Source organism: Myotis yumanensis, unplaced genomic scaffold (assembly GCF_028538775.1).
Source record: "Myotis yumanensis isolate MYYU_CA2020_CCGP unplaced genomic scaffold, mMyoYum1.0.hap1 SCAF_19, whole genome shotgun sequence".
Lineage (NCBI taxonomy): Eukaryota > Metazoa > Chordata > Mammalia > Chiroptera > Vespertilionidae > Myotis > Myotis yumanensis.
In genome coordinates this window covers 4,037,678-4,053,540 of record NW_027223770.1, presented here as the reverse complement: position 1 = coordinate 4,053,540, position 15,863 = coordinate 4,037,678, and positions in this window count along the sequence as shown.

Here is a 15,863-nt window from a genome sequence, read left to right as displayed (position 1 = left end):
CCTCCCTCTCTCACCTCGTCCCCTCCCTCCGCTCGCTCCGCTCCCACCACGCCAACTCTACTCCCAACTCATTCTCTCTTTCTTTTTTTAAATCCTCACCCGAGGATATTTTCCCATCGATTTTTAGAGAGTGGAAGAGAGAAGGAAAGACAGAGAGAAACATCGATGTGAGAGAAACACATCCATTGGTTGCCTCCTGCACGAGCCCCGACCAGGGCCCGGACCAGGGAGGAGCCTGCAACCGAGGTACGTGCCCTTGACTGGAATCGAACTCCGGACCCTTCAGTCCCCAGGCCAACGCTCTATCCACGGAGCCAAACCAGCAAACCCATTTTCTCGCCAAGGCATATATGCAGGCTTATCATTCAGGTCTCAGAGTCACCGTCCCTTTCTCCCCAACCACTGCTTCTAGAAGAGCACTCACCCCACCCCACCCCACCCCACCCTAGTGATGACCACCCACCTTGCTTCATCTTCTCATGGACATACCACTTCTGAGATGATTTGCTTGCCTAGAACGCCTCTCCTCTCCCTCCACCAAAATGAAAGCCCCACGAAGGCAGAGGCTTGTCTCGCACCCACTGTAGTGGCGCCAGGGGCTGCCTCAGAGCCGGCACCGGGCAGGCATTGCCGAATACGCACTCCCCAAACCGGCAGCCGCCAGCCGGCGGTCCGGGAGGTCCAAAGGTTGGCGACCGCCACTCAAAACAAATGGAGAAGCGAATGGGACTCAGAGAACTGCAGGGACTTGCTTGAGGCCACGCAGCTGGTAATGAGCCAGGAGGGAGCCCAGCCGGTGGAGGAGGGGACTAAGGGGTCTCTCTGGAACCTGGGGGCTCCGGGGGATGACCAGACACAACCCTGGACCAAAGAGGGTCAAGGAAGCCAACCTGTCCCCATCACCTTCATCCTTAAACAATGTGTGGACTGTATAAAACTAATTAAACAGCCTCTCTGGGGGAGCCACTCGGTCGTGAGAGTGCTACTCAGTGTCACCCAAGGAGGCTTTGGGGAGGTGACAAAGGGTTCGCTTTAGGAGCTGGAGGGGTGGCTATAGGAACCTTGCGCCCCCACCTGCCTGGCCCCCCTTTTTCCTCCTCCCCCAATTCCATCTCTAGTTTTTCGCGTCCACTCACAGCGGCATGTAGGGCGTGGGGTGAGCGAGGAGCAGTGGCTGTACCTGCCCCCAGGGCCTCCGGGGGTGTGGTGATGCCTCTCTGCTGCCATGAGGTCCTGCCTCCCAGGCAGTGTGTGGCCTTGCACAAGTCACCTGGTCTCTTCAAGTCTCCGTTTCTTCCTGCATAAGACGGAGATAGCCCTGGCTGGTTTGGCTCAGTGAATAGAGTGTCAGCCTCCGGGTGGAAGGGTCCTGGGTTTGATGCCGGTCACGGGCACATGACCAGGTTGCGGGCTCGATCCCCAGTAGGGGGCGTGCAGGAGGCAGCTGATCCATGATTCTCATCATTGATGTTTCTCTCTCTCTCTCCCTCTCCCTTCCCCTCTGAAATCAATAAAAATATTAAAAAATAAAAGGAGACAGTGAAATTTGCTTGTCTCTGAAGATTAGAGGTACTGCGTTATATGTCAGGAACCCACACTTCAAGCACACGGTAGATACTCAGTAGAATACGTGAGCACTGTCGTCTTCGTATTTATATTACACTTCTCTGATTGTAATCGAATAGACACAGGGACTGTCACTCTGATCATTGAACAGTTCCTGTATGCCAGGCTCTGGGCCCAGCACTCTGTGTGGGGCACCTCGCTGACTCCCCGTACGAATGCTACACGAAGTAGGTGCTGCTATTACCATCATCCCCATGATTATGAATGAGGACAATGGGGCTCCCAGGTGTGAAGTGACTTGTCCGAGGCCACCCAACCAGAAAGTAACACAGCTGGACCGAAGTCCAGGTAGGTCCACGTGCAGATCGTGGGCTTTTAAATATTCACAATCCTGCCTCTCTGAACTAATGAGCCAAGGGCTTGCTGTGCTCTAGGAGGTAGACCTGGGATAAGGAGAAAGTGACAGGGCCAGAGAGGGTCCTAGGGAGAAGCAGAGGCCCAGCCTCCATCAGGAAGTCAGCAAGAGCCCGGCCAGTGTGGCTCAGTGGTTGAGAGTTGACCTATGAACCCAGAGGTCACATGCCTGGACTGCGGGCTGGATCTCCAGTAGGGGGCGTGCAGGAGGCAGCTGAGCAATGTTTCTCTCTCACCATTGATGTTTCTATCTCTCCCTCTCCCTGCCTCTCTGAAATCAATAAAAATATATTTTAAAAAATAAAAAGAGATCATTAAGGGAGTCCGGGTAGAGTGGTGTGTGGGGGAGTGAAGCCGCAGTGTGGGGGCCTGCGGCTCTGAGCCTCTGACTCATTCAGAAGGAGCAGCCACAGGAGATGCTATTTATAACCTGCAGGTTCTTGCAGCCTCTGAGCGAGAAGCCGCAGACACCTGGGCCCTTCCTTCTCCCTGGGCGAGGCGGGGAAGGTAGGCGGTGAGGAAGGCCGTGCCTGAGCCTCCTTTCACCTTGCTCTGGACTCTCCAATCAGCACCAAATTCACGGCCCTGTAGCTCACTGTGGAGGGGTCCAGCTTGTCAGCAGTGCCTTGCACCTGCGAGGCGTGAATGAGCGAGTGAATGAATGAATGGCAGTAGCTGCAGGCTTTTTAATTAGGTCAGATCATGTCATATCTCTGCCTCAAACTCTCCAGTGATCCCCCATCTCATTGCACGTAAAAGGGAAGGTCCTTACGGTGGCTACAAAGCTCGCACAGGCCCTTCTGCCCTCTCCTCCTTGTTCACCTCGGTGGCGCTTGTTGCTTCTGGGAACATACAGGGTATGTCCCTGCCTTAGGGCCGTTCCCACCTCCTGGAAGACTCTTTCCCCCAGGATACTGGTATGTCTTCCTCCCTCACCTCCTTCCAGCCTTTGCTTAAATGCCAACTTGTCAGGAGGCCTTCCCTGGCCATCCTAGTTACACTCATGCATTATACTCCTACACCCTTTCCCGCCTTGATTTTTCTCCATGGCGCTTGCCATCATCTAGCATAGTACATATCACAGTAGCCCCCCTTCATCTAGAGGGACACATCCCAAGACCCCCCTGTGGATGCCTACAACCACAAATAGCACCAAACCCTCTACGCTGTGCTTTCCCCACACACACCGAACTATGAGGAAGCTCACAGCTTCTCTTCGGCATATCTGAATTGTCAGCATCACCACGCTCGTGCTTTGGGGCCATTGTGAAGTAAGATAAGGGTTACCTGAACACAAGCATCGCGGACCACAGCAGTCTACCCGATCACTGCGATGGCTACTATGGGACTAACGGGTGGGGAACAGCTAGAGCACGGACACGCTGGACAAGGGGATGATTCCCGTCCTGGGGGGGCCAGAGCAGGGCAGCGAGATCATCACACTACTCAGAACAGTGAGCAATTTAAAACATATGCATTGTTTCTGGAATTTTCCACTTAATATTCTCAGACCCGCAGGTAACTGAAACCGTGGAAAGCAAACCGTGGATAAAGGGAGACTATGGGCCCAGGTATCTGTCTGCTCCTATTAGAATGTCAGCTCCGGGAGGACAGAACATTTTGTCTGGTTTGGTCTCTGCTGTGTTCCTGGTGCCTAGAACAGTGCCTGGCACACAGATCGTGCTCAGTGAACACGTGGCTGCATGAACTCACTGGGATTGTCACGGACCTGCTGCAGAACCTTGGACAGCTCACTTCACCTTTCCGGACCCTAGTCTGTGAGACTCAGCCACCTCCCTGTGCAGACAGCCCTAGGGCTCTCTCCTTTCAGCCTAACTTTTAGGATTTTTTCCACAACATTTGCTAATGGGAGAGCTGGCCAAGGCCTGGCTTGGTATGTTTCTGCCAGATTCAGCTTCTCTGTGAGCGTTCAAGCCTGTGAGCAGCTATTCCACCACTCTTGCATCTATGTCAGGGGCTGTGAGCAGATGCATTTGTGTGAACGAGCCTCTACATGTGTTGGGAACCTGGCTGAGAGGGGACTTTCAGCAAAACGTTAGCCCTGGCTCTATTTCTGTCCTCCTGCTTCTTTTTGTTTGCAATGGAGCAGGAAGTAGATGTTTCCAAGGGCAGGGCAGACCCTCCTCTAACTGATGGGAACACCCACTGCTCTGCAGAGGCAAGGGAGATCCTGTTGGCTGAGTCCTCACACCTGTAACAGGCTGTTTCCTCTCCGCAGGAGCCAGCTGTGAGAGCCGCCGGGGAGCCGCCTGCCTTTCAGGGAGGGAAGCCCACAGGAGACCTGCAGGCTTCCGTGGGGATGCCGGGCCATTTTTAGATCTCATCTGTTCTTAGTGGGAAGTCGGTCCAAACTCGTCCAGGTTTTATAGCAATCCCTGGCGTGCCTTCCTCTAGCACTTCCTTCAGGTCTTTGCTCAAATGCAAACTTCTTTTAAAAAATATATATATTTTTAATTAATTTCAGAGAGGAAGGGAGAAGTAGAGAGACACAGAAACATCACTGATGAGAGAGAATCATAGATCAACTGCCTCCTGCACGCCCCGCACTCGGGATCGAGCTCACAACCCGGGCATGTGCCCTGACTGGGAATCAAACCGTGACCTCCTGGTTCATAGGTCGACACCCACTGAGCCACGCCAGCCGGGCTCAAATGCAAACTTCTCAGTGAGGCATTCCCTGATCATTCTACTTAAACTTACATCCATACAATGCACTCCTTATTTCCTTTCCCTGCTTAATTTTCTCTATGACTCTTACCACCATCTAACATATTACATATGTTATTACTGGGTTTTTGGGATTTTTATCATGTTCACACACTACCTCATTTAATTACATGATCTCTTCTGTTTTGGCATATCCCGGCTTACCTAGCATAGTCCTGGCATCTGGTAGGCATCACTACATTTTGTTACGAGAGTTAATTTTCATAAGAAATGGGCAGCAGGCAATACTGTCATTCTATAGATGATGAAATTGAGACTCAGAGGGGACATGACTTAAACAGGGAGGATATGAACCTGGGCAGGCAGATGGCTTAGAACTACTGGGGAAGAAGAGAGGGAACCTCCTCCCAGTGGCAACCACGTTTGGGGAAACAAACTTTTGAAAGATGAGCCTGGCTCTAATAGAGCTTGGGCATTTGGGAGCCAGAGAAACTTGGGTTCAAATCCCAGGGCTATCAGTACCTGTACCTTTGTGTATTTTTGTTGTTTGTTGTTGTTTTTTAAAATATATTTTTATTGATTTCAGAGAGGATGGGTGTGGGAAAGAGAGAGAGAGAAACATCAATGATAGAGAATCACTGATTGGCTGCCTCCTGCACGCCCCACACTGGGGATCAAGCTTACAATCTGGGCATGTGCCCTGACCTGGAATCGAACCTTAACGTAGGTCTACGCTCAACCACTGAGCCATCTGGGGGAGGGAGCTGTACCTTCGGACAAGTCCTAAAAACCACAGGAGCCTCAGCTTTCCCATCTGTAAGATGGACACATCGATCCCTACTACACTCAGCCTTTGAGAGTATTCTGTGAGATAATTCATGCCAATGACCGGCCCTAGGCGGTGCTCAATATATCCCAAGCCAGCCCGTGCCTCCTGAATCCTTCTCCTACCCCCATACCACCTCCTGCCCTCAAGCAGCCGCAAGAGCCAGGCTACAGTGGGGAGATCACGTGATAAGTAACCCTCCGCGCATGCGCAGCCTCTGCAAGTCACGTGGCCGGTGCCACACAGCCGGCAGGTGCGAGGCGGGAGGACAGTCCGCTCGCTCTGTGACCCTTGGGCCCGTCACCGAGACGGGAGCTCCGGCTCCGGCTCCCGGGCGCCTGCATATGCGCCTGAGGTGGAGCGAGAATGCGAACCTTCTGGAATCCCCACCCAGGTTCCTTCCGCCTTTCCGCTGCCGGGGAGGCTTGGCTGGGCCCCGGAAGCGAAGGAACCCCGACCAAGGAATCGGTAAATATGGCCGCAGTCCGGCAGGACAGCCTCCCGGGCCGCCCTTCCCGTTGGTTCCGGAGGTGTTGGGGCGGGGACACCGGGCCTTTCCCGGGAGTGTAAGCGAGGAGAAGGGAGGCTGAGCTGAGCTCTGGACACGCGGGGAGGAGGCGCGCGGGGACCCGGGAACAGGGCGCAGGTGGGAGGAGGCCGGGATGTGGAGGGCGCTCGGGCCGAACCCGGCCGGGAAGCATCTTGGGCTGAGCCTAAGAGCAGTGGGAAGCCCTTGAAGCCGGGGAATAATGTGGTATATATATAAATATATTTTTATTGATTTCAGAGAGGAAGGGAGAGAGAGAGAGAGAGAAACATCAATGATGAGAGAATCATTGCTCGGCTGCCTTCTGCACGCCCCCCACTGGGGACCGAGCCCGCAACCCAACCCGGTACCCGGGATTGAACCCCAAGCTCCTGATGCGTAGGTCAACCTTCAACCACTGAGCCAAGCCGGGCTAATGTGATCCTTACAGTCCTGTACGGAATAATATTTTTGCCTGGCTTGCTCGTAAAAAAAAAAAGAAAAAAGATTTGAGTTCCACACCTGCCTCACTACTTTTTATTGTTTAATTTTTTCATAAGTAGAAACTAAGGGAATGGTAGAATATGTAGTTACTCCAGGATGAAATGTGCTAGCAGATGCAGATTGCCTAGGCTTCTATATGGGCCTATAAATAGTCGTTCCCTTATCTTCCCTCTGAATTCCGTAATTTCTGCTATTCCAGGAGCAGCAGAGGAGACCAATCCTCCCTACAGACTGAAGATGCATTTCATTTGAAGTGCACTGGATGGATGAAAACTCTGCATTGGTTCAAAGATCAGATGGTGATTATTTTACATAATTACTGTTCAAGTAGTGAGCTCCCCACGATTACACAACATATTTGATATATAGACATACAATTTGTAGTCATCTTTTTGTTGTTGTTGTTAATCCTCACCTGAGGATATTTTTCCCATTGATTTTTAGAGAAAGTGGAAGGGAGGGATGGAGATAGAGAGAAACACCGATGTGAGAGAGACACATCGTTTGGTTGCTTCCCACATGCACCCTGACCGTGGTCAGGGATCGAACCTGCAACTGGGGTATGTGTCTTTGACCAGAATCGAACCTGAGACCCTCCAGTCTGAGGGCCGACACTAGGGCTGTATTCAACTGTTAAAGAGCACATTTATTGCATAAAACAAGACCAAGGTTCACAAAGTACAAGCCCATTTTTTAAAAAATTTTGTTGTATTGCTTAAAGTATTACAAAGAGCAGTACAGATGTCTCCTTTTTTTCCCCCTTGACCTTCCCTCAGCCTCCCCTACCCCCCAGTGTCTTCTGTCCATTGGTTATGCTTATATGCATGCATACAAGTCCTTCGGTTGATCTCCCTCCCCCGCCCCCCCCCCCCCCCCCCCCCCCCCCCCCCCCGCCTTCCTGCTGTAGTTTGACAGTCTGTCGATGCTGGTCTGCCTCTGTATCTATTTTTGTTCATCAGTTTATAATGGTCTTTATTATCCATATATGAGTGAGATCATGTGGTGTTTTTCTTTCATTGACTGGCTTATTTCACTTAGCATAATGCTCTCCAGTTCCATCCATGCTGTGGCAAATGGTAAGAATTCCTTCTTTTTTACAGCAGTGTAGTATTCCATTGTGTAGATGGACCACAGTTTTCTAATCCATTCATCTGTTGATGGGCACTTAGGCTGTTTCCAAATCTTAGTTATGGTAAAATGTGCTGCTATGAACATATGGGTGCATATATCCTTTCTGATTGGTGTTTCTTGTTTCTTGGGATAATATTCCTAGAAGTGGGATCACTGTGTCAAATGGGAGTTCCATTTTTAACTTTTTGAGGAAACTCCATACTGTTCTCCACAGTGGCTGCACCAGTCTGCATTCCCACCAGCAGTGCACAAGGGTTCCTTTTTCTCTGCATCCTCTCCAGCACTTGTCATTTGTTGATTTGTTGATGATAGCCATTCTGACAGGTGTGAGATGGTACCTCATTGTTGTTTTGATTTGCATCTCTCGGATGATTAGTGACTTTGAGCATGTTTTCAAATGTCTCTTGGCTTTCTGAATGTCCTCTTTTGAAAAGTGTCTATTTAGGTCCTTTGCCCACAAGCCTATTTCTATGTTAACCCTCACTGTAAGATCATCTCTTTTTGGCCACAGAGGAGGCTTTTGAATATTTGTGGGATTGATTTAAATAATGGAATATGTTTTCTGCAAAATCTTAAGCTAGGAGCATCAGTTCTGTAGTTCTCTCTTTATAGTTAACATGAATTTTGATGGCATGGAAAAGCTTGTTCTCCGAATTATATTTAGCTCATACAAACTCTACCGCACAATTATGTTGTAAAGAGGATTAGGTTTTATCTTTAAGTTGTTATTATAGCCTTGGGAAAAGGTGAACATTAAGAATAACTATAAAGTAGTAGCATATTGTATTATTAATTTCGCTGCTTTTTTAAAAACTGCAGTGCAGGGCTGAGAACAGACTGACACATGTGGTAGGTGTATCAGTCCGGGTTTGCATAAGGAAACAGATGGCACGCTCAAGTTGGATCGCTAGAGAAAGGTTTATAAAGATTTGGGTAGGGTGTAGGGGAACCATAAGGATAGTGCAGGACCCGGGGGCTGGTAACAACCAGTCTTCACTACTGCTCGATCTGAAAGCTGAAGGTTAAGAAATAACAGAACCCAGAAAGAGAGCTGTGTGTGGAGAGGGCTTCCTTGAGAAGGAGCTGTGACCTTTTATTAAAAGACACAACCAACCTGAGGCGATCTGGCAGGGAGAGAACTGGGGAAGAATAAATCCTTCCACCGCATTCTCCTTCTGCCCTCCAATTCTTGGCTGTGCCCAGTGGGAAGCTAGAGGGCAAAGGAGTGGGCCGGTAGTCCAGATGGGTTAGCACCCAGGGTAGAGAGCAGGATGGGTGGACACTGGGTCTGGAGGAGCAAGTGGGAAAAGTCTGGTACCGTAGGCTTCATTTTCATGTTGAATGAAGACTTAACATTTAAATCTTCTTATCTTAGTGAGACAATGAAACCGTCAGGAATGGCGTTATGGCAGCAGGTTCAGGGTCATCACTGGTTCACTCTTCAGATCTACTGAACATACGATAGAAAGTATTGTGCTGGGCATTTTGAGAAAAGGTTCCCAGAAATGCAATGAATCTCTTTCCTGATGGATGTATTTTTAAAGAACATATCTTCACTCCATCCTAGCACCCCTTTAGTAAATATGATCCCACTGGTCTCAAAATCAGGTGCTTTTTCCCCAAAAGCAGGAGAGTTCAGTTCAGGTAAAACACCCAGGTTTTGAGTCTTGTTTATGGCTGACAACTGACTGTTATGTTCCTTGCCATGTTGGTACCTTTTAGGTAGTAAATAGTCATTTTTCAGGCAAGGGGATCAAAATAGGATTTATCAGTGCAGTTCTGGAAATTGGACTCACTTTCTTATGAATGGAGTCGGTGGTCTCCCATATTCTGAATCTGTGAGACCATTCTTTTTAATGAGATCCTCTTGGTAGAGGGGGGAACGAGTCGCCTTTAGTGACATGACTCTGACAAGCAAATCAATTCGTTCCATTTGTTTCCTCTTTGAAAACAGCAATCCTCGAGCGTTACATAATCTAATCTTCATGCCTCGCTAGTTTGTTCCGTCCTCCCGAGGAATCGGCAGATGGTGCCAATGCGGAGACCCGCGCACACGCCTCGAAGCCTCATGGCAGCAGGAGAGTTGCTCACAGTGTCTGTCTCTTTGCTGTGGGGTCCCTTGCTGGCATTTGTTTCCCTGGATCCGTTTGCTCTTTAGCATTCCTCAGGCACCACTGGCTTCTTGCCTTGGGCTCTCAATCGGAATTAATTGGAAATACTGAATGCAGATAAAAAGAGAACAGAAAGTGAAGTTGAAGGGGCAGAGAATTTGCCAGATCTTTTCTAAAAGCCAGATCTTTTCCTCCGTGAAAAGCTGGGCGTCTCTGAGATTTTAGCTCCATACCTCCGACTTCCTCACCCTGCCTGGTCCCTCCTGTACATCCTGTTACTGGGTTACACGCAGTCCAGGGACAGAGCTGGAAGACTGGAGATCCGCTTGATCAGGGCTCTGAACTCCTCTCCCCCACAGTGAGTCCCATACCTGCATACGTGTACCTGATTGTCCCCAGTAGGGCAGTTGTCTAGAGTCCACCTTCAGGTCAGCGATGTCACCCTTGCTAAAGGAAAGTTATCTCAGAACTCTGTACGGTGAGGAGCCGTCAGCCAAAACCATAATGTTTAGATGTCCAGGCAAAGACATTGCTTGTATGTCTCATCTAAAAACCCAGAAATGGCCCGGCTGGTGTTGCTCAGTGGTTGGGCATCAGTCTATGAACCAGGAGGTCACAGTTCCATTCCCAGTCCGGGCACATGCCCGGGTTGTGGGCTCAATCCCTAGTACAGGGCATGCAGGAGGCAGCCAATCGATGGTTCTCTCTCATCATTGTCTCATCATTCTGTCTCTTTCTTCCTCTCTGAAATCAATAAAAACATATTTTTAAAAATAAAAAAGTAAAAACCCAGAAATGGCAACTTCCAAGGAAGCCGAAGCTTCATGGACATTCTGTAGTGGATATATTTCTACTGATACTTTGGACCGGAAATCAGCTGACATGTTCCAGTGTTGCCTTTCAGTTGTTAAAATATTGAAATACTTTCACATCAGTGGGAAAATAGTTATTTCTTTGAGCTCCCAAGTGCCTCCCATCCCTCTGCTAATACTTGTCTGTTGAGAGGGTCTTATTTTAGGTAATTTCATTAATATAGTTGTACCTTTCCGGGCAGCAACATGAGCTTCCTTTGCTGAACCCATTTTGTTTCCAACCATGTGGTACCAGGAGGTCTGCTTGGTGTAGGGCCAGGCACAATGCCAGTGCCACAGATGTAACCGCCCTGCTCACAGACTGCACTGTTGGCTGACTCCGTTTTTTGATGGAACCCCCAGGCAATTAAAACATAGAACCTTCCCGCCGTGGCAAAAACAAGCCTGGTCCCTAAAGGTCACCTGTGCCTTTATGCTGGCTGGTCACTCAGCACCCGGATTGTACAACAGAAATGATCTGTCTGAAGGAGAAAAACAAACTAAACCAGGTAGAATCTTTCAATTTCATTCCCCCCACTGAGTCTAAGCATAGGGGACTCATTTTATAAAAACAATAACTTTTTGCTCCTTTTAATTTGTTAGTCATAAATATTAGTTGAGCACTTACTATGTTATTATGTGTCAGTCACCGTGTTAGGTGTTGGATATCCAGGAGTGAATAAGACAGACCCTGTCTCTGCTTTCATGGAATGCACAGTCCAGTGGGGGTGACAGATAATAGAGGAGGCTGCTGTGGTTAGAGTGTTAGTAGGTCACTGAACATGGGTTGCATTTCAACTAATGGAAACTGCATGGGTGTAATGGTGACTTCCGGTGGGTAGTATGCTAATCCTATGTGTCTACATTGTTAGAGTTCAGGGGTGTGGCATCTGTATTAAAGGAGTAATGGAATGGGGAGGGGGGTGATCACTTCCTACCTCCAGTCAAGATCTCAGAGAGGCTGAGAACTGCTCTGGATTAGGGACAGAAAGGGAGAAAGATTCTGAATGAGAACCATGGCAACTATATGTTCTAATATTTGGAGACCAGATATGCTGTTCTGAAAGATGGTAAATTCTGACCAATCAGATATCTGTAGGAGGTAGAATTTCCTTCATTTATGCCTTTTCTCTCCTTTGTCCTTGAAACCAGGAAACAAATACACAACTTGCTAGCTCAGATGAGGGGTATGAACTGTACCCACAAAACCATGGATAGCTAACGGCCTACATAGGAAATCAGCTTCTGACAACCCTGGCCTCACTGTCAGAGTTTCTTACCCACGGAGTTCAGCCACCCTGTTTTGAAAATTATAATTCATATCTCTAAGACAGTCCAGAGTAGTTGGCTCTACTTGTCAGTATTAATTATTTTTGCTCTATTTGTCCTGCTTGCTTGATTTTTCCTTTTATTGAATTATAATTATACACACTGAGATGTACAGTCTTCAGTGTAGAGTTCAGTTTTTTAAAAAAATATTTTTATTGATTTCAGAGAGGAAGGGAGAGGGATAGAGAAAGAGAAACATCAATGATGAGAGAGAACCATTGATCAGCTGCCTTCCGACTCCCCACACTGGCGATCGAGCCTGCAACCTGGGCATGTGCCCTGACTGGGAATCAAACCGTGACCTCCTGGTTCATAGGTCAACACTCAACCACTGAGCCACACTGGCTGGGCTAGAGTTCAGTTTTGACACATGCATATATTCTTGTAATCCACATCCCTTTGCATTTTATTTTAAAAAATCTTGGAATCCTCTTAAATGGTGAACATTTGGACCCAAAGGCAGATTTCTGGAAAGGAATCCCCTATTCAGTCCACTGACTGTCCCCCCCACCCCCAAATTATTTTTATCCAATCTTTTCCTGAGTTCCCCAATCACCACAGAGGACTTAAAGCCATCAGAACATTTTGTAATCCCAGCTTTCTGAAACCTAACAGAGATTTTGTCATCTGAAAACAAGGGAAAGATTAGTGCAGAATTCGGTTCTGACAACAGCAGAAAGGAACCAGCTAGACCAGAAACGTCACAGAGAATTAATTCAAGCACCACCATGCAAATGCTCCACAACCTTTTTCAAGACTAAACTCCTTCCATTCAGGAGTAAGACAGTCCTGGTCAGGAAAGATCGGTTTTTAAAGGAGTTTACTGCAGGGCTGTGGCATTATTAAACTGCCACCTGTTCTATGAGAGACCCCTGTACATTTTAGGAATTTTGTCCTTAACCCTGTCTTACTCCTTCTGAATGGATCCTCTTAGAAATGAGACATGAAGACAGCTAAACACACTGATCTCTCTAGACCAGCGGTTCTCAACTTGTGGGTCGCAACCCCTTTGGCGGTGGAACGACCCTTTCACAGGGGTCGCCTAAGACCATCCTGCATATCAGATATTTACATTACGATTCATAACAGTAGCAACATTACAGTTATGAAGTAGCAACAAAAATAATTTTATGGTTGGGTCACAACATGAGGAACTGTATTTAAAGGGCCAGAAGGTTGAGAACCACTGCTCTAGACTGATGTTGTGGCCCCAGGCCCATCTTCTCTCTATTATTGCCCTTGTCTACGGGATGTCTTTCCAGCATCTGCAAAATAGCGCTTCTTTCACCCAAGGATATACAGTCAAATAATGACAATTATTTAATAATTACAATTTGTATAACACTTAAAGGCAAGCGAGAGGCTTTTATATATGTGTGTGTGTGTATGTGTGTGTGTGTATATATATATTTTTTATTGTTTTTTTTACAGAGAGGTAGGGAGAGGGATAGAGAGTTAGAAACCTCTATGAGAGAGAAACACCGATCAGCTGCCTCCTGCACACCCCCTACTGGGGATGTGCCCACAACCAAGGTACATGCCCTTGACCGGAATCGAACCTGGGACCCTTCAGTCTGCAGGCCGACGCTCTATCCACTGAGCCAAACCAGTTAGAGCAAGCGAGAGGCTTTATGTGAAAATGCTTTTAAAGCTATAAAGGTATATACAACCCAAAAACATTATTTAAAAATTGTTTCTACGTGGCAGGACACTTTGCAGTTACTATATTCCCCTTATATCGCACAGAGAGGCAAGCCGTTTGCACTTCCATACCCAAGACTTTCTGTGTCGTAATGATGGTATTTCTGAACTATTTCCTGAGTCTGAGCCAGCCTCTACATTGTCCTTACCTCTGCACCAGACTTAAAATCCATAAAGAAAGGCACTGTGTTTACTGATTTACTGCCCTGTTCCCAATGCCTACCACATGGTGGGTACTCAGTCAGTTTTGTTAAATGAATGAACCTAATTTCCTAATTGGTTTTGTCTTCAGCGTCCTTCTAGTCTCCTCCACAATGAGTCAGCATTATCTTCAACAAGACAGTTCTGCTAACGTCCTGTGTACACGCATAAAGCCTTCAAGGACTCTCCATTGTTTATAGAAAAAAGGATAAACTCCTGAATATCACCTTCAGGATCCTTCACAGTCTGGTTCCAGCCATCTTTCTAGGCTTGACTTTCAGCCCTATTACCCTGCTCCCCAGGCCACTAACCGATTCCCAGGCACATTATGCAGTGTCACACTCCCAGGCCTCCACTTCAGCTGCTCCCTCTGCCTGAAGTGACCTTCCTTTCACCTTCCCCATTCATCTGGTGGACTTTCACTTCTTCAAAATGCAGCTCAGATGTCACCTTCTCTAAGCCTTCTCCAACGTCCCTAAAGGGTCTGCATTGGTGATTCCGTGTGGCCTAGCATGTCATTCCCATTATATTATGGTGGGTTTTGTTATTTGTTGTTGCTGTTGCAAATTCCTTGAGAGCAGGGACTAAGTCTTTCTGTAATTCTTTACATATCTCCTGAATCTGGTCAGTTCTTCCCACCCCCCTCACGACCATTCTAGTCCAAGCTGTCACTCTCACCTGTTCCATGTGACAGCACCTGACTGGCTCCGTATTGCCACACTGCTATCCAGCAGCGGACTTGCTGTGAAGCAGCCAGTGATCCTTTAACAATGTAAACAACCATATGCCACTCCTCTGCCACACACCTGCTGGTGGCTTCCCTTCAGACTGGGGGGGGAGGAGGGAGAACAAAGCCCTTGGCGCTCTGGCCCTTGCTTTCCTCTCCAGTTTCATCTCTCCCACCCCTCCCCCCTTGCTCAGTCCAGCCTCATTGTCTCTGCTTCTCCTCGAATAGGCCGAGATGTTCCCTCCTCTGAACTGTCTCCTCTCTGCCAGGAAAGCTCTTCCCCCGATATGTGCATGGCTTGCCCCCTTCTTTCATTGTGGCCTCTGCTCAGATGTCCCCTCTCAGGCCCTCCCTAATCACTGTCTACAGTAGCGCTCTCCACGAAGCCCTCCTCTCCCTGCGTTATTTCTCAGCACTACATGCCACAGTTTGTCACCATTAATTTTCCATGCGTTTATAGAGCTTATTTGTTGCTGAGGATGGAGACTGTTTTGTTCATCACCATGTACTAGTATGTCCATGGTACCTAGGACAGTGCCTAAGAAATAACAGTCACTCAAGTATTTATTGAATGATTGGATAAATCTTTGTTCCTCGGTATCTAACACAGTGCCTAGTTCTAGAAATATTTGTTAAGTGAATGACCAAATTAACACATTTTATAAATGAAATGGAATCTTGGCACATATCCAGGATTATCCAGGATCTGTGTACATATGCCTCATTCATTTGCTCCATGAACATAATCTTGATTTATTTTCTCTAATTTCATAGGTGATGTAAGCAGGTTTTTCACTTTTTCAGGAATCAGTTACTGACAGAGGTCTTGCCCAGACTATTTAGGGAATTTCAGAAAGATAACCTCTAGTGCAGTGGTTCTCAACCTTCCTAATGCCGCGACCCTTTAATATAGTTCCTCATGTTGTGGTGACCCCCAACTATAAAATTATTTTCGTTGCTACTTCATAACTGTTATTTTGCTACTGTTATGAATCGTAATGTAAATATCTGATATGCAGGATGTATTTTCATTGTTACAAGTTGAACATAATTAAAGCATAGTGATTAATCACAAAAGCAATATGTAATTATATATGTGTTTTCCGATGGTCTTAGGTGACCCCTGTGAAAGGGTCGTTCGACCCCCAAAGGGGTCGAGACCCACAGGTTGAGAACCGCTGCTCTAGTGGCACAGCAGGGATTAACAATACCCTTCAGCCCATTGCATCTCATCAGCTCCTGAGGGATTCTGATAAGGACTTTATCTCCTGGGATTTACATGAAATGT